This window comes from Lepidothrix coronata, unplaced genomic scaffold, assembly GCF_001604755.1.
Source record: "Lepidothrix coronata isolate B3197 unplaced genomic scaffold, Lepidothrix_coronata-1.0 Scaffold50, whole genome shotgun sequence".
Classification (NCBI taxonomy): domain Eukaryota; kingdom Metazoa; phylum Chordata; class Aves; order Passeriformes; family Pipridae; genus Lepidothrix; species Lepidothrix coronata.
Window position 1 is genome coordinate 2555700 of NW_016690230.1, and position 23838 is coordinate 2579537.

The window sequence follows — 23838 nt, forward strand, 5'->3', positions numbered from 1 at the left end:
CTGCAAAAAGTATCAGTTTAAGTCCTGCCTCTGCAAGGCGAGCAATGAAACTTATGTCTCTTTTGGAAGCTTGTGCATAGGCACCCTGGTGTTTTCTGCAACAAATTTCATCACCAAGCACCTATTTAGGGTATATCCTGCAAATGTTATTAACCCTTGACTTACTATAAGGTGCATACTTTATGAGAATTCTTTTGAGAAGTTAGTCAAACTATAATATTTCAACATTTAAGGGTCAAAACAGTAACTCTATTATTGGACAATACAGAAAAAAAAAAAAGAAAAGAAAAAAAAAAGAAAAACCAAACCAGAATTCCAGAATTTAATGTTGTATTGGCCCAGTCATTCAAGACAACATATACCTCTCAGTTATCACAAGTTTTGTTAGCTGTGACAACAAAAAAAATAATAAGAAAAAGCTATTTCACATGATAATTTCTGTAAACTCAGGAGGAGATTGTGGGACCAACACAATGATCATTAAACTATTGATAAGGGTGCGGTAGCAAAACCTAAGCTTTACTGAGGGACAGCACTCATATTTAATAAGTTTCTAGAGTGTCAGGAGAGGACCACTCTGACTCATAAGTGCTCTAGCCCAGATATCCTGTAAGTATTTCTCCAAATTTTTTGAATCCCTTCACTTAGATAGGTATGCATGTCATGCATGCGCGGTCTTGAACATCCAAATATCCATATCCACTAGGAAGGTGGAATACAGAGACTAGTCAGTTTTTTCCTTGGAGTACAGGGTCATTCGTACAAATAGTATAAAGAATATTTATATTCTTTATATTTATATTCTCTCTCTGGGTAAGTTTCCTATTTCATCACCTAGACAGCTGTTTGTGGCAAACAAGGTTTCTGCTTCAGTGAAGTAACTTGTTTTTTCTTTAAATGTTTGAGAACTTTGAAATTTCTGATCAGACAATCTTTCTGATCATTAAATCTTCCTTGTAACAAGTAAAGAGGGCCATCGGGCAGAGACTTCCCACACTTCTATTGGTTATACATTTCTCACTGACTGAAGGTCAGTAGCCAAACTGCAGAAGAAAGGTTATACATCTCTTGTAAATCATGGGAAACATTCAGCAACACTTCAGTGAAAGCAAGATACACAATTTAAGCTTGCTTTTTTTTTTTTTTGGTGTTACTAGTTTCCTTTTGTATTAGGCTGAAGTGACGAACATAGAGTGAGAAGATAAAATACGAGAAAAAGCTTTTCTACTCTTGACTGTTTCACCATTGCAGCCAGTACTCATTTGTGCTTTTCTTTGGCAGCCTAGGTCTCAAATACTAATAAGAAGTAGGAATTGCACACTGCAGTCTGCTAACTGACAGAGGAAGAGCCAGAAAGACATTCAAGATGAAAAAAAATAGAAGTCCCTGGTGTGAGGAGCTTGGGCACAGGGGTCAGCTGCAGCCATAAATTTAGCAGAGGCTTGCTAAAAACTATAAAGACAAAAAACATTCAGGGGATGAACTCATCCTATTTCAAGCCTTTGCAGATGGTTGATTCTCTAGGTATATCACTTTTATGACCACCAGCTGAAGTACTGTCACTCACCTTGAAACAACCAGCCAAGTTTGTTCCACTGAAGGCCTTGATGATGCCCTTTTATGGTTTTTTTTCAGCTTCTCTCACTTTTTTTTCCTTTTCTCACATACACAGGTGGGCATTGAATAAATTATTTGAAAGTATTGTTGAGAAAGAATTTCAGATGATTGGGAACTAAGAAAAAGAACTTCCCCTCAGGATGTATCCTGTCTGACTTCTTCTATTTTAATTTGATTTTAGGTTCAATGTCACATCAAATAATAATTCAAAACTGCTACTAACAAATTTCACTTCTATTGTTTTTCTCTGGACAGCTGTTGCAGTGTTGCATGAGGTGCATTATGTATAATGTTTTCTGTTCTTTTTGAAAAATAAAAAAGGTCATGAATTTGATCTTCTTTTTGTCCTTTGCAGAAGTTAAACAGATAAATAAAATGAGTGTAAAACTCCCATCCCACCAAATATATTACATAATTTCTGTTGAGAACTGATATAGATTTCGTTGTTAATATTTTTACAGACATCAGAGATGACTATATTTACATCATACCATTTGTGTATTTATTTAATTTTTCTTATTATTGTCACTTTTTTCTTTCTGCCTTGGAATGGTAGAACATGTACAATACCTATGCTTAGTTCCCTCATGTTATCTATTACTTTTGCTATTTCTTTTACTGCTGCTTTAATGTTTTGCCTTGTCACACTATTTTTTAAATAGCTTCTAAACTTTTGGAAGGAGTTACTGTGAAAGAATCAGATCAGTTAGTTACATTTAGAAAAGTTATTAAACAGCATGTCTACATTACAAAATGGTGGAAAGGAAGGATGGCAGACAGGCATACAGAAAAGACAGAACCTGTGTGCTATTCAAACACGTAGGTAGTTGCAAAAAGTCGAACAGTTGCCTTTTCAAGAAGATGAGCAAGGGAGTAAAAGAAAAAAAATAATAATAAAAAATCTACTGAACAACCACGAGAGTTTTGGGAAATATTTTTAAATAATGGGAGGGGAAAAGAAGTAAATTACCATTGAAAGGGGAAATGATCAAACAAAAAGAAAAACCTATGCTTTTCATTCCAAGTAAAAAGCTTATTCCAGCATTATGTGTTGTGTGTTACTTTTACCAATCCTTTATTTGGCAACTTCTCACAAGCATTCTTACTGCAAGGTATTGTTGCCTTAGAGTTTTTTGGTTTTTTAATCTTTATAGACTTTAGAAGTAGTTATGTAGTGAATGTAGATTTCAAAGTAGCTGTATTATATCCCTCACCCTTTAACACAGTAGTTTACACATTTTCCCAACACTGTTACCCCCTTCCCATATCAATCCCTACAAAGATCTGCTAGTTATTTATTCTTCTTTTCAACGTAGAATTGGAGAAAGCACCTTAACACCTGCCCCAAGGAATGTAAATATGGGCACAACGACCTTCAAACCCAAGACATTGGAGGGGTTTAAGGACTGCACTTGCTGATGAAAAGGAAGATGATGAAAGAGGGGTCCCAAACTCCCCCAGACTCAATTCCTGAAGGGGTGTGCCGAGGGGCGGAATGGGGCAGAACTGAGGGGTGGACAAGTGGGGATTGGATGGACATCATTATAAAATTTTAACACCTAGGTCAAAAGGGTGCGAGCGACGGTTCTATTCCCGGAGCCTGGTGGCTCATTAAAGCTTTCTGCTTTCTTATCTTATCTCCTACCTAATTGGGCCTGGAGGTTTTTTTCCTTGGTCTTTTGGGAAACGGTATGCACCTGAGAATGCTGAGCTTATAAAACAGAACAGAATTGGTTGAAATGAAGAGTCTTAGAGTGGCAATGCTTTCAAAAATGGAAGTTTGGGTTTTTTTAAATCCTCTTTTCATATTATTGTATTATTAGACAACATAGTAAAGTGATTCTTTAACTCATCATAACTATGTTCACCTAAAAAGGATTATCCATCAGCAGTTGTTGGAGAGGTCTGAATGTTATTAATGATACATTACTACTACTTCTCCCACCACTTTTCTAATACCTGCAAGACATTTACATTCATGAGATAGCTACAATTTCTGGTCAGACCTAGAACAAAACTTATCTCAGACATGTAAAGGTAATAATCAAGCACACAGACAGTAACACACTCATCAATCACCTCCCATTAGCAAATACCTATTCTTCTGGTTTATTTTCCAGGTTCATCCCCCAACACATCTAAGCAACCTCACTTTTATTTCATTTCTACCTAGCACAGGGGCCCCTGGTGGTCTAGTGGTTAGGATACAGCACTCTCACCGCTGCGACCCAGGTTCAATTCCCGATCAGGGAAAAACTCCCCCGGGCAGATGGAGCTCGTCAGCCCTGTAAGGCCATCCATCTAAGAGAAGGTCATTCTAAACAAACGTACGTCCTGAGGACCTCGCTGCCACTGTTCAAGCTTGCTCGGCCTCGGCAGATGAACCTCAGGATTAAAGGGTGGGCTCAGTTCAGCGCAAGCTGTGTCTCACCTGAAAAATGCACTGTGCAGGCTCGAAGGGTTAATGACCTTTCCCAAATCTTCGCTCGCGAAGACTGGCCATACATAAGGACATGTCTAATCTTTCTGACCTTATAGAATCCTAAAGTGACCATCAACCTCACTTTATCATTGCGGTCCCTCTGAATAAAACAAATTTTCACATCGTTGAAATGCAATAGGATTTTTTCCACTAATTATAATACATCATTCATAACCCAGAAATGCTGACTGGTATCTAGTGGGACACACAAACAGAGGCTTAGCAGACACTCCTGATACTTCTGCCCTTGTGACTTCTTGAAACGACCAAAATTTTAGCTTGCTTTTTCAGGATTTTGAGGTATGAAGTGTCAACATTGTCAACAAATGTAGTTCTCTATGGCAACAGAGAGGACTGTTCTAGAGAGAATGACACTTAAATGTAAAGATGGAAAAAAAAAAAGAAAAAAAATCGGGATTTACAGTGTATTATGTGTTCCAGCTCCTACCTTATAGATATTAGAACTTCTTTTGCTTCTCATATTGGCAATAGCTACTGGGAGGTAACTGTTTAATTAATTTTGGACTGATAATTTTGCCAGTGAGCCAGACAGAGTGGTTTGGTGCAGCATCTGGTGCTTTTTGCCAGGCTCTCCCAGACTCCTCAAATGCAGAATTTCCCTAAGCTGCTCCCAGCTGCAGCAGCAATCTTCACTACGATAACCATTGTTTCACAGCAGCTCTGGGAATTGTGCTGAGGGACTTTTAGTAAGCCCAAACATGTTCTAGATGGAAGGATTTCAAATGTCATGCCTATTCACCCAGGAATTCATCCACATAACAACTTCTTCTGCAGGCTTATGTCCTAAGGGCTGTTATGCCATGAAACTGCCAGCATAACTAGAAGACAAAGTCCTTTCATGAGCCCAGCTGAACATTTGATAATCTTGGAAGCTTGGTCCTGTAGGGTGGTATCTCCAGGCATTTTAACTTGCACACCATGGATTTAAAACCAAAATCCACAACATTAAACCAAACCAAACCAAGCAGAAGGAAAGAAGGAAAGAAGGAAAGAAGGAAAGAAGGAAAGAAGGAAAGAAGGAAAGAAGGAAAGAAGGAAAGAAGGAAAGAAGGAAAGAGTTCTGTAGGGCTTAGAATGTAGTTTTTGAAGAGAGATTCCAATTGGCTCATTGTCCCAGTGCAGTTACGTGAAGTCATTGAAAGGCAATGAGGGATTTCATGTTTCCTAGAAGAATAACTTCATTAGATAAATTGATGCACTGTTGCTTCCTGTAACAGTGACATATATCAGCTCGTTCTTCTTCTGGAGGTATGGAAAAAAATAGTTGATGAACTTTTGTTGCACTGATGCTGTTACCTGTTAAGAGTTTACAACACCATTGCCAGAGATTTGGAAGCCGAGACTGCCCTTCTTTTCTAGCTAGAGGTTATTTCCCATTAGAATAGCTGTTTTACACCTCTGCTGTATGAACTTTAATGCTTGCTTCACCTCTAGTCTTTGTTGCAGATGGCTGATGAGTTCACTGATAGCTCAGAAGTCTGTTGGTCTAATCCTCTTTCAGTGTCTATCCAGAACCGAACTTCTGAATGGTACTGGTCTCTCTGTGGTGTATGAGTTGAAGTATATTTCCTGATTCCCTTAGCTTTCACTAAAATAGATAAAACTGTTGTATTTCAAATCAACTGCATAGGTAAAAGACAAAGACAATCTGTTTTACCATCTTAGTAGTCCATTCTCTGAGCAGATATGACCCTGTACAATATTGAGGACCCTGTACAATATTGCCAGTATCACAGGATGGAGTCATTTGGATATCATTAAGGATGAAAAGCCATGGACTAGGACAAAGGTAGGACTGCAGTTCAGGGAGCTTTAGGGGCAGCAGTGAGGGCAGAATGATGGCTGCTAGCTTCACCCACCCTTGAAAGAACTCACAGTCTTTTTCCTTTTTAACCAGTCAAATAAGATGGGAAGAGTCCAGTCCTTCTAGGTAGCACCTAGGAATGTGTGGCAAATGCATGATGAAAAAGAAGAGGCAATAAAAGTATTCATTGTATCATCTGACAAAGTCATGTGCTAACCCAGAAATGTGCCAAAACAGGTTTTGATCTTCTCATGTAGTGTTGATACACACACTGCAAAGGTGTTTGGCTCTGTTGTCTAAATTAACCTGGCAGACAGTGCTTTCCAATGTCTTTCCCTGTGCTTTTGAGTTTGTTTGCTTGTTTGTTTGTTTTTCAATTCTCTTTGACTAATGTAAGCAATCCCTGAAGCAGCAGAATAACACAAATGCACACACATTTCTTTCTTCCTGCAATACCATGAGTTCTTTTTCAAGTGGTTTTTTATCTCTTCCTGGTTTTCCTACAACATAGGAATTCCTCTCTAACAGCAAATATGCATGTGTTTCAGCAAGTGAACCTGTGCTGTCTGGCATATGAATAGTGGTTGTGTTTATAGAATTCCACTTCCCATTCTGACTGTATAATGGGATGGAGGTATGAATGGTGTGCAATTTCCTGAAAACTAGGAAATTTTGCCTCTACTTCTACAGAGCACTCGTAACAAAGGCAGCAACAGCTTATGGACACTTGAGAATTTCGGTAACTATGTTAGTTGCTAGAATTTGAATGCAACAGTACACAAAGTTGCCTAAGTATGCAAAACAGGGTAAGAGCATGTAAATATAAATGTTTAGATGAAACACCTTGGTATGTCTTAGTAGGAATGTGGGATTTATAGGTGCACATCCAAGATGTGTTATCTTGAAAATACAAATCCCCCATCCCAAGTTCTGGGCACCTGAATGTCATCTAAAATATTTCAAATTCCACTATTACTACTGTGAAGTTGATAATCACTGTATTTATACTCTCTGTTTCACTCCTTACCTAGGAGTTTCCACTCGTAAATGCTAAGGATGCATATTTCTTTTGTTGTTGTTCATTGTGTGGTAATTATGAAAAGACACTCTTTGCAAGAGGTGGTTAAAATGCCCACAATGACCCTTCTATTTATTGAAAGAAAATGTGGTTACATATCAACAAAGTCTGTTAATGGAATCAGAAAGTAAGTTCTATCTGCTAGTAGGCTTTATGTTTACACTAAATACTCAAATGATTAAACCATCTTTTATAAGTGCAAATCCATTCTCTTTGCCCCATTGTAAAAACAGTGATATTAATATAATGAAACATGAGAGGATATCTTATGTTTGTTGACTACTAATTCAGCAGTATAGCTTCTGGAAATTTTTGTCATTTATTGCTGCTCAAGAATTTATAACCTGGAGAAGCTGGTGATAATGGGCTTTAAGCCTTACAAACTCCCCAGACCACTGGATTAAAGAATATCCTGTATTCTGTGTAGTCCCTGAAGCACACTTTAATGGTTCTGGTGAAAGGGTATCAATCATACAAAAAACATTCCACAAAGTTACAGTGAGGTACTCCAAGATGGTTAAATGTTTGCATTTTCTGTAATGCAACACAGTTGTAAAACTGTATCTAGGAAGACTAAAAGTTAGAATCTTGGCAACAAAAATTATGCAATCCATGTTTTGCTTTCTTTTTAATTTCTGTAAATTTGGACTATTAAGTTTTATGGAGTTATCTTTTTTTTTTTTTTTCCCCCAGATGTTTGTATTTCAGCACTTTTTTTCCTATGCCTTTCTATTCATAGGTGGGAATTGGAAAACAGGTATGATTTTCTTGTCATTTATAGGTGTGATATTTTTTGAGTTTCTTTACCCCAGACACAATCATTCATGCTGGTTATCCCTGTATACTTTCAGTCTGGAAATTTGCTTTTGGTTACCCATGAGAAAATTTGTATGTTTTTGTAGAAAACATGGTTAGATATTTTCTTCAAGGAACTTCCTTGACTGAGAAAGTTAGTATTTTCTACATATCATTACAAATAATAAAGTAGTTTAGTACAATTGTAATTTAATAAAGGAATGCTATTTACTCTTTCAGTTACTCTAGAAGCCTTTTCTGCAGTTCAATTCATAGGCTACTTAATTCAAAATTGCCTAACTGATGACAGTGAACTAATATCACAATCATGACAGTGAGATTATAATCAGCTATAATCTGTGAGGGAAAGAAATCAACTCTAAATATTTAAAACTACATGTTTTAGGAAAAAGTTGAAGGGTGTTTATTTTTCTTCTCAAAGGCTTTGCACAATGTATTTGAATAATATAAGCAGATATAATAGTTTCATTAGTAAAACTCAGAATTGGGATACCAAGTTGCAATCACTAATAAGGTGTTTTCTACAGGTTAGCCTTCTAGTTTATTCTACAGTCTTGAGGGGGTTTATCGTTTAAATTCTAAATTCTGTAGATTTTTTAAACATGCAACTATCTGCTACCAGTTTTCTCTACTCAACTCATATTTCAAAAAATAAATAAAACAATAATAAATACTACAGCCACTGTAATTCTATAAATTGACATTATGCTGCCAGAGAAACTCTAATCCATAAGACTATTACACCAAACCGTCTGTTGTTTCTGAGGCCATGAGGTAAATGAAAAAGAACCATGTTCTTTTATGCTACACAGGGAAAATTATAAGTGCTGGCAATAATAATTGAGACTAACGTTTCTTGAAAATATTTTACTTTATCCAAATTGCGGTGACAAGATTCTATCATTAAAATAAAAACACTGTCCTATGAAATAATCTACTAATATTTTTCTATGAATTTAGTTGCTTCAAGCTGTTTAGTTCTTCTCAGTCCAGATACACTACCTTGAAGACATCAGAAAGTTTAGGTAAAAAAGTTTTGCAGCAGGACTGTAAAACTGGTCACTATCACAAAGAGTCCACATACACTCCCTATAGGCTTTTTTGGGGTTGAATGTGGTTTTGTTTGTTTGTTTTGATTTGTTTGAGTTTGGTTTTTTTTTCTCTGACAATTTATTTACCTTGTTTCTCTGTTACAATAAATTCAGGCTTTAGAGTATAAATCTGAGATAGCTCTAATGTTGTGCAAAATGGGCATAATTTCAATAAATATTATTTTTTATTTTATTATTATTAATTCATTACAATTTTTCTGAATATTTGGTATCAGCATCTTTCTTCATTTCTACAACACAATAAAAATATTAATTTAGCACTATATAGACATTCTTAAATAATTTTATAGGAACTTACTTGTGCATACTTGAAATTACTGTTTTCAGGTTTCATATTTTGAAAGTGCATCAGAGTTAATGTATTTTTCTAAGATACAAAGTGTCTTCACCATCTTAGATATCTTAGCTATAACATTTCTCTCTCTCTCTCTCTTTTTGATTTGTTTTCTTCCTGAGGCTTCAATACGATCATGTCAGGAAGTGGAAAAATGAGGCAGATATTTTTCAGCTTTTTCAATTTTAAGACCAAGGAAAATTTCTATTATCCAGTGTTCTTAAAACAAACTTTGGAATACAAAAAATTACTAATTTTTTTCTTTCTAAATGTATTTTTATGGATATTTCCTTCAGATTTTTTTAAATTATGTATTTTTTTAACAGTTTAAAAATCTATTTACAATTACTTGTACAATTCCCAGTATTTAAAATTTAACCTTGAGAACAATAAGAATGAACTTAATTGATTTCAATTGTAGCTGAGAATTGTGCGTGCCAAGTGTTGGGTAAATGTCATGATCATTTGTAGATAAGATGCTAACCTTCTTGCCCACCTGTGTGCTTAACATGGTGTCTTTGCTTATCAAAGCTGCAATAGCTTTGGACTTATGGGGTACAGGTACAAATCTCAGCCATTTTTTGGTTCCATGTTAGAATAGGACTTGATTTTAACAGTCACTCTCTGTTCCCTGATCTGTGGTGAAAGTACATGTGTTGCAGGTGGTTATGTGCATGCAGTGCTCCAACACGTACTTCTTGTAGACATAGAGGGAACCAGGAGCCCAGAGTATGCAGTCACTGACATCCACTAAGTACAACGTAAGAATCCAAAACCTAGACTTAGCAGACTCCTTCCAAAAAGAAATCTGTAGAAGTAATGATGAGGTAATTAGGAAGAACCCACCTCCAAACAGAAACCCCACATTAAGTTTCTTCATTTATTTAACACCGTAAACAAAAAAATAAACAAGAATCTACAAACACAAGATTTAAGACTATGCATTTTTTTCTCATGTTAAGGACAGTAATTTTACTTGTATTCACTTCCCTTATCTGACAGGTGAGAATCAGGAGTAAACTATTTTATATCTGACTGAGAAGCAGGTATATTGGGAAGGCCTAAATTGTGTTTATTCAGTTAATAACTATATTCACAATTTCACCATAATTAGCAATCTAATTACCTATATTAAGGATCTGAATCTGCAAACACTTATGCATATGAAAGCCATTCCAGTTAATACCCTGAGCAAAATTGCTTCCTTATTTATGTGTGTTGTGACATATCTGTCTGATCTTCAGCTGCTTTTCCATTGTTGTGTATAAATGTTTCCACTTCAATAGACTTCTGCAAGTTTGCAGTTTTCCTTGGTTTGAAGTATGAAGTATATTAAAGAAGGTAATGCATTTTTTAATCTCCAAAATGTTCCTTAAAACAAACAAAATGAAACAAACCCCCCCAAACTTCCTCACGTTTTATTTTGTATTATCAACAACAGAAAAAAAGACATCTTATACCACAGCACAGTAATATTACACATAGCCTGTTGCATAGTTACCAGCAGTTACTATGAGATAGTATTAACCTGGAAGCTACCTTTTTAGCTGTTTGACCTTTTACCATGTTGAAAAAGAACTATACTCCCTGCAATCCTTGTCTTATCTCAACTTTTTTTTTTTAAATCAACCACCAATATTACCTCTCACCATATAGTTATTAAGAGTCCTTAGAGAAAACACTTCCTAAGGACCTCTTGAAGTCTGGATACAATATTTTTGCTGATTTTCTCCCAATACAGGGTTATGTAGGTCTATTCACACACTTCAAGTGGACCAGAAATGTGGTTTTGCGTTTTGTTTTGTTCTCTATTCTCATTCTGCTCTTTTATCTGCCTAACTTTATATTGCTTCAATCAGCTTCATAAATATTTATTTGGGACCCATTGGTTTGTAATTCCCTGAATCATCTCAAGTACCTTGGTAATAAAATAGCTACATTGTTTGAACCTACAGTTTCTTTGTCTACTGTCATAACTGTGTGACTGATTGCACATCTTTGTTACTAACTAAGCCATTTCATTTCAAGTACCCTCAAAAAACTCTCAGGTGAGAACCATCTGCTTCTTCGAATGTTTGCTCCTTAATATATCACTTTGAGCTCCATCTGACTTCTCATTATCTGTCAACTACTCATCTTCATTACCTGAAGAGAGCAGTCCCAAATCACATATCTTCTCAACTTCCCCATGCTGGAAGTTGACACAAATCAATCATTTAACATCCTTGCAAGATGCTTCTCCTTAATTTCTCCCTTTTCTCTTAGTTAATCTAAATGATTCAGAGGTGAGTTTTCTTCCCTAAACTGATGCAGACAAATTAGTTTAAATTTATTTTTTGATAATAATATTCACCTTCCCTTTGTGCTCTCTTTATTCCTTCTTTATATTCCAATATTTAAAGCTGTGTCCATTTTTGGTTAATATCAATTTTGAGTCAATATGCATGACTAAGCACCCAGAGACTGAACTTCAAATAGAAGAGAAATATCTACTCTCAGATGGCTATATTTTATTTTCTACAAAAATCCCACTGAGGAGCTTTGGCAGAGTATCTCTCCAAAGCAATTACAAATCTTTATGTGCTACATATAATATGGTGACAGATCTCTATTAATAAAGAGAAAAAGGAATAATTTTACTTCTTTGTCCTTTGGGGTCCAGAAACAACACCATAAACAACAAAATTGAACTAGCAAACTGTAAAGGTTTTTTTCAACATCCATAACTACATAGTGGAAAATCAAGCTTGCCACACATCTCACTTTTTGCCACATTTCTCACTTAAAACAAATACTCTTTTTGTTAACACATATCTAACAAAATTTACACCTCTGGCTAAAGCCCCTGATCCATTATATATTTTTATTGTTTTAGTCACAAATAACACAATACCAACCTTTTAAATGAAGAAAATATTGTCCCATATAATAAATTCCATCTGTTTGGATCTCAAAATTCCATAACCTTTAGCATGCTGAACTACTTTAGCAGGTGTCCTGAGCATAAATATAAAAAGAAGATATGCTAGAAATTTCTTGGGTTGAAATTATTTGCATTTGTCAGAAAGAACAGGATGTTGGACATAGTCTGAAAGGAAATAATATTTTGAAACGTGGAGTTCTTTTTAATTAGATTTCTGCCTTCATAGATTCTTTTCAGTGGTTTCAAATAATGCAATGACTGTTACAGTTTATGTGTTTGTATGTTTATTCTGGACTTTACACTCTACATTGTGACTCCTAAGTTATTCCAGCTGCCTATTTGTAATTCCTAGGTCTTTTCCATCTCCGTGACTTTTCTTATGTCCGAAGTTTTATTTGTCGAATTGTTTATATCAGGAACATGAAGACATATTCCTAATTGTATGGAACACTATTTTAATGTTGCAAGACAAATGCATTGTGACTTTTTTTCCCCAATAACTAATGATACATATTTTTTCACAAGAACATGGGCAATGTTTGGTTTGGGTGGGTTGGTTGGTTTTGTATTTTGCACCTCCTCTCTCCCCCTTCTTCCCCTCAAGGTCCACTGTTTAGTTGTCAGTCCTGGGTGATAAATCATTCAGAAGACTTCTAGTCACTAGGGAGACTCTTTCAGGTTGGCTATTACCTCTAAGAAGGACATTTTGGATAAAAATGAAAGCAAGACAGTGCAAGTCATTTTCCCAAGAAAATCAGCCATCTTTTCTAAGCAGTCTTCTCTGCATTACTATAATGAAACATTTGGAATACAGAAACTGTTTAGCTAAATATTGAGGAATTGCACAGCTACTCGAAGGAAAAAATGAGTAGCATAGGACTTGCAAGATGTAAAGGCAATTAGCAGATGTTTAAGTGAGAGAGAAAAGCTGTAAGGGAGTGGAGTGGGAACTATGTCTGCGAAGGCTTGAGAAAGCCATCTTACACTCACCACTGTATAGTGATGCAGGTAAGCGCTTTCCATATTCTGAATCTTAATACTGTCTCTTAACTGATGCATTATGAACTATTGAAGACTAGGTTTGCTTGCTTATCCAAATTAAATTTTAATCACTCAGATTTGCTGTGTTCTGAATATCCTGATGTTCCAAATTTAATTACTTTATGGCTTTATGACCTTTTACCAAGACTTTTAAAGTCCAATATAAAATCTGAAAATGTTAATAATATATAAAATTATTAAATTTTCTTAAATTCTTCACTACTAATGACCTCTACTGTTTTTCACTAAGTTTCTTTTTGTCACCAGTTCAAAAATCAAAGCAAAATCAGTACATTGTGTCTCTTCAGATAAGAATGATAAAAACATTGGACTATGTTGGAGATAAATACATTTTCTGTGTTAAAAGAGACAATACACTGAGTCCCTCTGTTGCTATGGATTCAGAGCCTCAACCGCAGGTGTCCAGAGCCACTCAGGATTTCTGATGGAAGACAACCCAGGTCTGAGAAATCCACTTATAGCTGGGGGAAATGACAAAATTCTTAAGCGAGATACGTATCTTTCTGGAGGCCAGAAAAAGATTTCCTAAAACATCTCAAATGACAGCAGACATTCACATTTAGGCAACTGTATCATATCCATGTTACATAATAAATGTTCATGACCAAGATTTTACTCATTGTTTAAGAGAAGAGGCTGAAAATACACACATATCTAGTTAAGAAAACCAGCAAGTAAATTAGCTAATAGGGCCAAAAGTTATTTCCAACAAAGGAAATTTACTTCTGAAGGCAACCAACTAACAAGTACATAAGAATTCAACAAAATAGTAAACCAAGTAGAACACATACAGGTCTGTATCCAGACAAGAATACCTTATAAAGTATTTTTTAAAAACAAACAAATAAATAAAAGCAGAAATGCTAAGATACAGTATTTCCAAGTGTCATCATGAAAACACTAGAAAGGGAAGATATACCTAAGTGCTTCAAGTCCCTTCATGAGCACATGATGAATCACTTTTCAGTAATTGTCTTAAACCAGGTGGACTTTAAGTGATCAAAATAGTTAATTTTGTGGGTGTGATACTCTCAGCTGCACTTTTGGTCAATTTGATGCATAGCTAGGTGTATATAACTCTCTCCTTTTCACTTTCAGATAATAGATTTATTCTGTAAAAGCTGTGAAGTTGATGTAATGTATTCTGTAGAGAATTAACACTTTTGGGAGGGGAATAATTATGATGCTTTCTATGTTCTCCTTCAGTAGCCTATGTATATGACAAAATAGAGCATATGAGTTCTTATGCAAGCTACTATGAACATCTGTCCATAAGGGATTCTGTGTTGCATTTACATCTTCTAGACTCCTATGCAAATAGACGGTTTTTCTCCTTTCTTCTATTCCTCACTGTGCCATATCTGATAGTTCTCCAGTCTCCGGTAACTACAGTTCCCTCACACTTCAATGACTGAAAAAGTAGTTCTAGGTCTTACCCTGCAGAGCTTGCATCACTCCAACAGTTCTGCTCTGGTGTATTATGAGCATAATTTTGCAATACTTACTCGGGAAAACTCCTCATTGCCTTAACCGATTTCTAGCTGCCTGAACCAAAATCAAAATGTGAGCTGAACGTTGGGCTAAATGCATTCTTTTCACCCTTATGTTGAGGTGCAATCATGTATGGTTGGTCTTGTACTAACAGTATTCCTCCAATGAGTTTCAGTATACTTATAGTTCAGTATTTTCTCAATTTCTAAGCAAAAGTAATTAAGTACTGTCTCAAAGTTAGTAAAGATAACATACTTCCAGTAAAAAACAATGTACTGACTACATAAAATCAGATTTTCACGCTATTATATGATATCCTTCAGTCAAAGCCAAAAAAGACTAACTGCTAAACAAGGTTGAACAGTAGAGAATTATGCTCATATATTTCCTTTCTCATTTCTCTATTGTCTTAGAAATCTCTGCAAAGAAATTGTTACATGTAAAATTCAAAAGGATGTAGAAATTTTTTGTGACAGATTATTAACTAGCAAGAGGACATAGTCTTAAGATGCACCAGGGGAGGTTTAGGTTGGAATTCAGGAAGAATTTTTCCACAGAAAGGGGTAGTAGATATTGGAATGGGCTTTCCAGGGAGGTGGTGGAGTCACAGTTCCTGGAGGTGTTTAAGGATGGACTGGACTTAGTGTCATGGTCTAGCTGACATGGTGGTGTACAGTCATAGCTTGGACCTGATGATCTCAGAGGTCTTTTTCAACCTAGTTGATTCTGTGATTCTGTAAATCATTTTAACATCCTTGATTCTAGTCAACATATATTGCACAAGAAAAGAATTTAGATGTAAGAAATTCAGAAGTTATAATTCAATGAAGTCATCATTCTAATAAATATCAAAAAAATATATACTACTATTGTTACTATAAAATTACAGATGCAGAGTCAACACTACAAAATATTATATACCGAAGAACTTTTTTTCCCTCCTTTTTTTCTTTGCAGAATATCAGATTAATATGATAACCTTGTGGCTTCCCTATTCCCTCCTAGCCGAAATATACTTCATGTCTCTAGCTCTCTGTCCATCTAAATCTCTTTCTTCCTCCTTATAATCTTTGAAATCTTCCATTGCACTCGAATGCAACTTTCGTCTGCATAAGGACAACAGAAAGAACTGGTAATGACATGTGTACCCAGAAGCAATCAAGTATACAGCTTATTAACTGAGTCATGCCAAAATGTCAAGTCTACTTTATCTCTTTCTAACATAAAAGGCTCTTCAATTAATTTGCTTGCTACAGACATTCGGAATTGGTATTGTTATTCTTTGATGTGAATCAGGAGGCAGTCAAATCTCATCTGCACATTTGAGTGATACTTAGCTAAAACCTCTAGTTATTGTAAGCTTTTAAACCACACATTTTTCTTTCAAAATTTTACTTCAAAGCAATGGCTTAATTTAGAAGGGGGTATAGGTAGAATTTCAGTCTGGGGCTAAGTCTAAGACATGGTCTTGATCAGATGATAAAACTTCAGTTTCACTTGCTACCTAAACTGGCAAATATCTAAATTGCCAGAGCTTCTGTTTCCCTTGTGGTTTTGTTGGAGTTTTTTTCCCCCTAATATGCCATATTTCTGCTTCTGGACAAGCTAATGACCCACTAAGCAGCTTCCAAACTCAGCAAGACTTAGAAACTCACTATTCTTATTCTAAGTCAGTCTATAATACCTGCCCAAAGTAAGTTTTCAATATCTAATTCACATAAAGGCCAAAGACAAGACAGCACTCCTCTTAATAGTCTAGTAAGTAGATGATGACATCAGATATATATGAAAAAATAGAATTTATGTGCTCTAGTTATATGCATCCAGTACTTACCAGGAGCTAGTCACTGGAAGATTAGCTCCATTTATAACCAGTAGAGTTCTATTCATTTTTAGTAAGCAATTAATCCGATTCAGTTTACATGATCTTCTTTGAATTAATGAAAATTGCTCCTTTGGAATGATTATGAGGGGATGATGTGTACTAAAGCCCACTGTCTAATGACCCTGTAAACAGCAGTCCAAAGTGAGATCCTTTTAAGTTCTCAATTCCCAGAAGATAAGGGGGTTGTCTCAAGCATGGATAACCAGATGGCTGCGAAGTCAACCAAGGACTGTTAGTAATAATATACAAGAATTGTCGGTAGAAACCAAAGACTATTTTATTAACATGCTGTGAGAAAGAACAAGTTTTGGCTGGAGAAGGGCTGATAGGTGGAAATAAGGCAGCACTTTTCAATGAGAAAGAACCATAACACAGAACAGTGCAAGCACAGGAATGATTGGTAGGAAGTGGACATAGACTATAAGGTGGGATTGGGACCAGCAAAGACCCCCAAATGCCTCTGACCCATTTCCAGAAAGGCATAAAAGAAAGGACTGCACACAATAACCAGTTAACATAGAAAGCAGGAAACCTGTCCGTAAAAAAGGTATCCCCCTAGGCCTGGGTGGTGTCCACAAATCCTGGACATCTCATCAGCCAGACCAACACAGCTGGATTGCTGTTTATCAGCTGGATTGACATAGAAAGCAAGATCAGCATCCCCTCATCTGGGTTGGCACTGAAACCAGGATCGGTATCCCATTAGCTGGATTAATGCTGAAGCGGGGACTGGTGATTCCCTTTTTCCTCTCTCTTTACCTCTCTCTTTTCCTCTCTCTTTTCCTTTAATTCACCTCTCCCTTTTCAATTAACCTCTTTAATTTATCTTTTCCCTTCCACCCTACCTTTTGTCCAAAGCCCGCTGCCATGTGTTTAATTTCTCTTTTCCATCTCTCCCTACCTCTTTATCCAAAACCCACTGCTGTGTGCCTATATAGTAGGTTAGGGAGTAAAAATTTTCATGCCAAGTGTGTAATTTACTACTAAAATTCTCATTGTTTGCAGACCCTCTGACTTTTATTGTTCTTTTAGACTAATGATCATTTTCAAATCTTAAGTGTTTCTTTCTCCTTATGGGAGAGTCATCACACACTGATTTCTAAAGAGGGGTGTAGAGGTCTAGCTTGCTTTTAGAAATAAAAGAGCATAATAAGGGTCAACATATTTCACCCGTAGGTTTTTTTGTTCTCTGCCTTCTTTAGAACAACTGAGAAAGAACATCTAACCAATTTTGCAGATGATCTATTCAGCATTAGTCTCTAAGGTACTATGAGCTAAATGTCTTCTAATTAAGTTGTGAAACACTTCTCTAAAGAAAGAAAACTGTGGTCTTGCTAAATAACATAAAAAGATAAATAAGATAATAAAATAAAAAGATAAAGTATGAGTGGTCCTATATCTGATAATTTAGATAACAAGCAGTGGAAGATCTGGACTAATTTCCTTGCTTTGCTGTTCTGAATATATTCTAGCGGAACAGTTTCAAGAGAAGCCATAGTTTCAAAAATATTTTATTAGAATCTCTGTTCCAAACATGGCAATCAAAATATATGCTTTTATTTCTGCTCTTCCACATGACTAATTTTTGTTCTAATCAATAGGTTTCAGCCTTTTGCTTTCAGGAGTCTAGGAAAGAAGTCCAGCTCAAGAATGCAATCAGAGAAATCCCCACTCCTGCTAATAATTAGAAGCCTACTGCTGTAAGGAAGTAGAGAATAAGTCCTTCCCTTCCCTTTGGCAACTTATTGCCTCCAACTTCCCATTGTTTAACTTAATAATTCCTGTGAAATTGACAGGAAAGTTTGCTTGGGTATGAGTTGGCACCATGCAGAAGCATTGACTACCTCCTTGGAGTCCTGCATTAAGTCCTGAAGAGACATGGAACTTATTTGGGTTTTTCCACCACACTGAGTTATCAGTGTACACAAGTGTTAGGAGCTTAATTTCTCCTTGTTTAGATAAGCATTGATCCTTGGCAGCTTACTACTTGAGCAGTGTACAACTTGGATAGTAGAATTCATAAAGCCAAAATATGCCCAAGAATTAGGCACTGACACGTCTAAAACCTTTTATGGAATTAAATCAAGTAATTTGAAACCACTTTGATAAATTGTATCTATGAAGAGAAACACCTTGCAGCTTAATGACGTATCAGGGGAGACAGGAAGATTAATTTATTTTTTTCAAAAAAGTACAAAGTGCAATTGAGAAAAGGGTGGGAGGTCTTTCAACCCTATTTTATTTATGGCTTTCATCAAAAAACAACTCTATATATCAAAGGGTCATGCCTCAAAGCACAAGTAAAAATTTCATTAACGGGCTTACTGTAATGTCTATTACGATCTGCATCATACAGAAGAGATGAAAATAGAAAAGGTTCAAACTGAGGCTAAAGAAAAACAGACTTTGCTTTGGCTAGGACTAAACAAAGATACTACTTTAAGTTACCTTTTTGAGACTTGATTTGATAAATTTGATTTAAGCAAATACACCCATAAACTCTAAACAGTTTATTTTATGACTACTCAAACCAAATATTGTAATATAGCAGCCTGTCCTTGCAAGTTTCAAGGTTACCTACAACAGATTACAGCTGTCAAGTCTCATGATGCTTATTAAGGTTTCCTTAGGGTTTCCTATGAAACCCTCAGCCTTTTCCTTTGATATTTCCTGTTCTGCATGGCTGAATGTACTTACAAACCATATATTGCTTTGAAGGTAGTCTAAGTAGTGTTCAGGTTAAATTACTTGCTAACAAGTTACACTTATTGGATTGTCTTTGTTTGCACCACAAAAGAATATTGTTATCCTTGGCGGTTTCAACAGTTTTCCTTCAAGTAACTCATGTATAAGCATATTAATTATTTTCTTCTTAATAGGAACACTCAGAAATTGTTTTCCGGATGCTAATAATGTTGTTAATTAATTAGCTTTTACACATTAGTGAAGTATGTAATAAAATTAGTTTAAATTTTTTTTCATTGAATAGGGAAACAATATTTCAAGGCACATTTTCCCTAACCATTTTGTAAGAAGATATCTATAGGGATAATAATAAATTTCTATTCAGAATTTTGCAGAGAATGGGATAAAGTAAGCAACCAGAAAACGAAATGGGGAAAAAATAGCTACACATAAGCAAAACAATAAGACCATTAATACATATTGCAGATGTATAGAATTATATCCACTATTTTTTTTAAAAGCATATTTAGAGTTGTCTCACTTTACTCTTGGCTGAATATTTTTGTGACTTTTTCCTCTTACATCTAATGAAATCTTTAAGCCAGTAGAATTGTGTAACTTATGTACTAAGGAATTTTCCATAGAATACTGTAACTGGAACACTTGAATAGCTATATAAACTAAATAAATCAATAGAATTTATGCTCCTAAGGCAGACAGAGTATGCCGGTGCAGATCCTCAACTGCTGTAAACTTAACTTCTGTATTTGATAGCTGGATGGCAATTTGCTTGAATTGGGCATCAGACCTCTCCTTGGTTAATTTTCCTGTTATAGAAGCATGTGATCTGACTTGCAGTATAATGAAAATATGGAGATATTTCTGTTAAGCATTAACATTACTTGTTCTCAGTGGCAACTGTATACTAAATGGGTTGTTAATGTAGCAAATGAAAAACAACGTATTTGTTGATTTCATAAAGCTTTATACTACATGCAATACTTTTGTATAACTTTTATGACCCTCCACATCTTTGCAAGAGGCCAGTTGGCTGACATTAAAAGAATGCATAAATTTTCTACATTGCTTCCCCTAGAGTGTGTGGCAAGAGTTCAATATTTGCAGCAGACTCTATTTAGTAGACAATAATTCAGAATGGAAAATTACACAATACATACAGGTTGGCACAGTTTACCATAATTGACAGTTTGCTGAGGAACATCCCAGATGAATTAGCTTACACAGGGAATAGCTGTCTATATGAAGGTTAGAGTAAGGGCACCTATAAAATCTTGATATGCAAAGGTACAGCAACTTTGTAGAGAGATTACCTCTCTCCTGACCTCATTGCAATAAATAGAGAGCCTCCTATATTCATTTTCTGGGCACTTAAGTAGCATAAAAATACAAACAACAAAATATAAATGCTCCTTTTATTGGGATATAAAACTATCCTGTGAGATATTAAAGCACTCATAACACATTTATAATGTTTCTAAAAATGCTGAAGTATTATTCAGAATTTGACAGCTAGATAGTGCAGCAACAGCAACAAGTGAATCACACATAGCACCTCTTGTTCTACGTTTATCTTAAGAATATATGTCCCCTGTTCATATATGAACCTTACTGCAGTAATATTTTTGTGTCTTTTGACAGTGTATAAAAACGGTGAAAAGAAACATAAAAATCTGAGAAACATAGCAAGTGTTATAATTTTAAAATATGTTGCTGTGTTTCATCTAAGGAGAGTAGAGAGGAACCTTGGGCCAAGGTTTAACAGCAGTTTACAGAGAAACCTGCTGTTATAATGAATATGTCAGGAATTATTCAGACTACATTTTTACAGAAATACTTAGCCTGAGATATGTGATAAATACATAAACATTAGATCTGGATGAATGAAAAGCTAAATCTTTTTGGTGCTGTTTGAATTTTTTTGACAATATTCCTAATTTCAGAATGTTCAGTATGGAATTCCAAGTATTTATTTTCAGAAAAAAAATCACTAGAAAGTTTCAGCTATGAACTGAATGAAGCCCCTTATTAGAAGTCTCTTTTATTTAAAAGAGAGAAATCTACTTCAGAGTCTGTCTTTTCTGAATAGAACAGTAGTTCAAGAGGGGTAAAAGACATTATTGAAAAAGTCTTAGTTAGTATTGGTTGCTTACTTTGAAATTCACAGTTGTCTGACATGTTTGAACATAACTTGTCTAAATACAGACAAATTAAATAAATCTCCTTGATAAAGACAAAGGGAGTGAGAACAAATTCAGGGAATATTAAGTAACTGCTCATAACTTTGTATAATTAAATACTTCAGTTGTTTTAAAAGATTTAGTATTCTTTTTTTTTCCATCTTTAGTTTATATATCATGTAATGCCAGGGATCATAATTAAAATTAAAATAATTAAAATTCTTAACCAAAAATAAAACACAGTGCTTAAATGGAAGATGAAAATTCCCTCAAAAAAAGATAAAAAGAAACATTATAGAGATAAGTCCATGCCTTCTTTATGAGTTCAACATAAATTAAGTGTTCAGTCTTCTGAAGTGAATAGCCCAACTTGCAAAGATATCAGTAAGACAAGAACTTCACTGGCTGACTTGTACTGAATAGTCAGTTTGGCAGTACTTAAAGCTTTGATGTAATTACCAGAACGTGTCAGTGCAACTGGCACATTAAAAAAAAAAAAAAGTCTTTGTACTTTCACTATACCAAAATGTTTAAATCAGTTCTCATAAATACTTTTCCAGATGGATTATCATAAAGTAGCAACAAAGGCTTCCCTACTACATTAATAGAAACTTATTTAATAACTCAAAATCTATTTTCTAATAGGAAAATTATTTTCTAATGGACAAAAAAAGGATACGCGTAATCACTGCCACCAGAAAACCTGCAAAAACTCAAAAAAAATTATGAATAGAAATATTTATATGTATATGCCAGTGTTGTGTTTCTAGTGCAGAAGAGAGAAATAGTAAAACATGTTTTAAATATATGACAATGTGTTATGTAGGAAGTTTTGCTTGAACTAACTTAAAATGCTGAATTTCAGATATAAATTTCCAGTACATGGGACCAGCAAATCATTTAGGAAGTGCTGTTTTGAGTTTGCTTGTGTGTGTAGAGGGAAATTCAGAGGGATCTTATTTCCAAATTATTTCAGAAATTAAAAAAAAAAAAAAAGAGAGAATTGAGGGCTACATATCATCCAAAGAACTCTTCTAATCTAAATTATTTTTGAAATCTTTGATTCTATGAAAATAATTGCCATGTAAAATAAATATTTAATAGCTCTTATACTACTCAGTTTCATGGAGTCTTAATGTCTGTTTTTGGAAAAATTTGTTTACGTGAGTCATTCCTTCTTAGTTATTAGTTATCACACCAGGAGCTATCCTGGAGCAAAGCCCTTGTGAAGTATTAGGACAAAATCAATAGCTGAGGACATTTTCTGCATTGCAAGATTGCCCAAAGATGTCTTAAGAGATCCAAGGACTAATTCATTCACCCTCTGCTGTGGGAATATAATCAGTTACTCATAATTGCTGCTCTTATGAAATTTTCCTCTCATATAGAATTCCTGACTCAGCTGTAGTATTTATTCAACAGAAGGATAAGTAGTAAGTTAATCAGCTCTCTCCAGAATTCTCTAAAGCAATTACATAATTGTTTGACATAGTTGATTTCTCATGCAAACAGAGGTGCTCAGTTCCAGACAATCAAGGCAAACTTTGAGATTTCTACCTGTTATAGGTGCTTTCACCACACCATATATTTCTAGTTGAAGGCTTGAAGAGAACAATCAGGAATACCTGCAGGAAGAACTAAGAAAAATCCAGATCGATCAAATGCATCTGAATAACTGTAGAGACATCTGTTAAAGCAGCTGTGCTTAGCTGCAACTGACTTCTCTTTCTGAGATTTGAAGCAGCTCTGAAGCTGTGGTGTGGGTTGGTTTTTTTTGTTGTTTCTTGGATTTTGTTTTTTGGGGTGTTTTTTTGCAGGTATTCTTGTCGTTAGTGGTGCTCCAATAACTCTGGAAGAAGCATACTGGAGCTGATGAGAATGTGCCTGCCTTACCACATGCTTCAGAACTCAAGGGCCTCTGGCTTAAAGAAATAGTCTGCTTCATATTATGACATATTACTCTTTTTATATTTACAAGTTTGAGAGGAAGTTTTTATTTTCTTTTTCAAAGTTACTTGCCTGTGGCAATAAGGTTAGAAAACATAGTTGTATCAGACAGGAAAATAGCTGCAGACNCAGAGCACTCTCTGCTTTTAAATACCAATCTCATAGCGGAATCTACAATTTTCCTTATTTTCTTTAATTATATTCCTGTAGCTACCTTATTCCCATTTTAATTTAAATGGCCAGACTCCTAACAATCATTTAAAAAACTCAGCTAAAAACCTCTAGGAAAAACATGATAATTTAATGTACATATAGACATTGAAATCTCCCTTCTAGGCAATGTGGCTGAATGGCAATTATCTCAGCTCAAGCTGGGACACCAT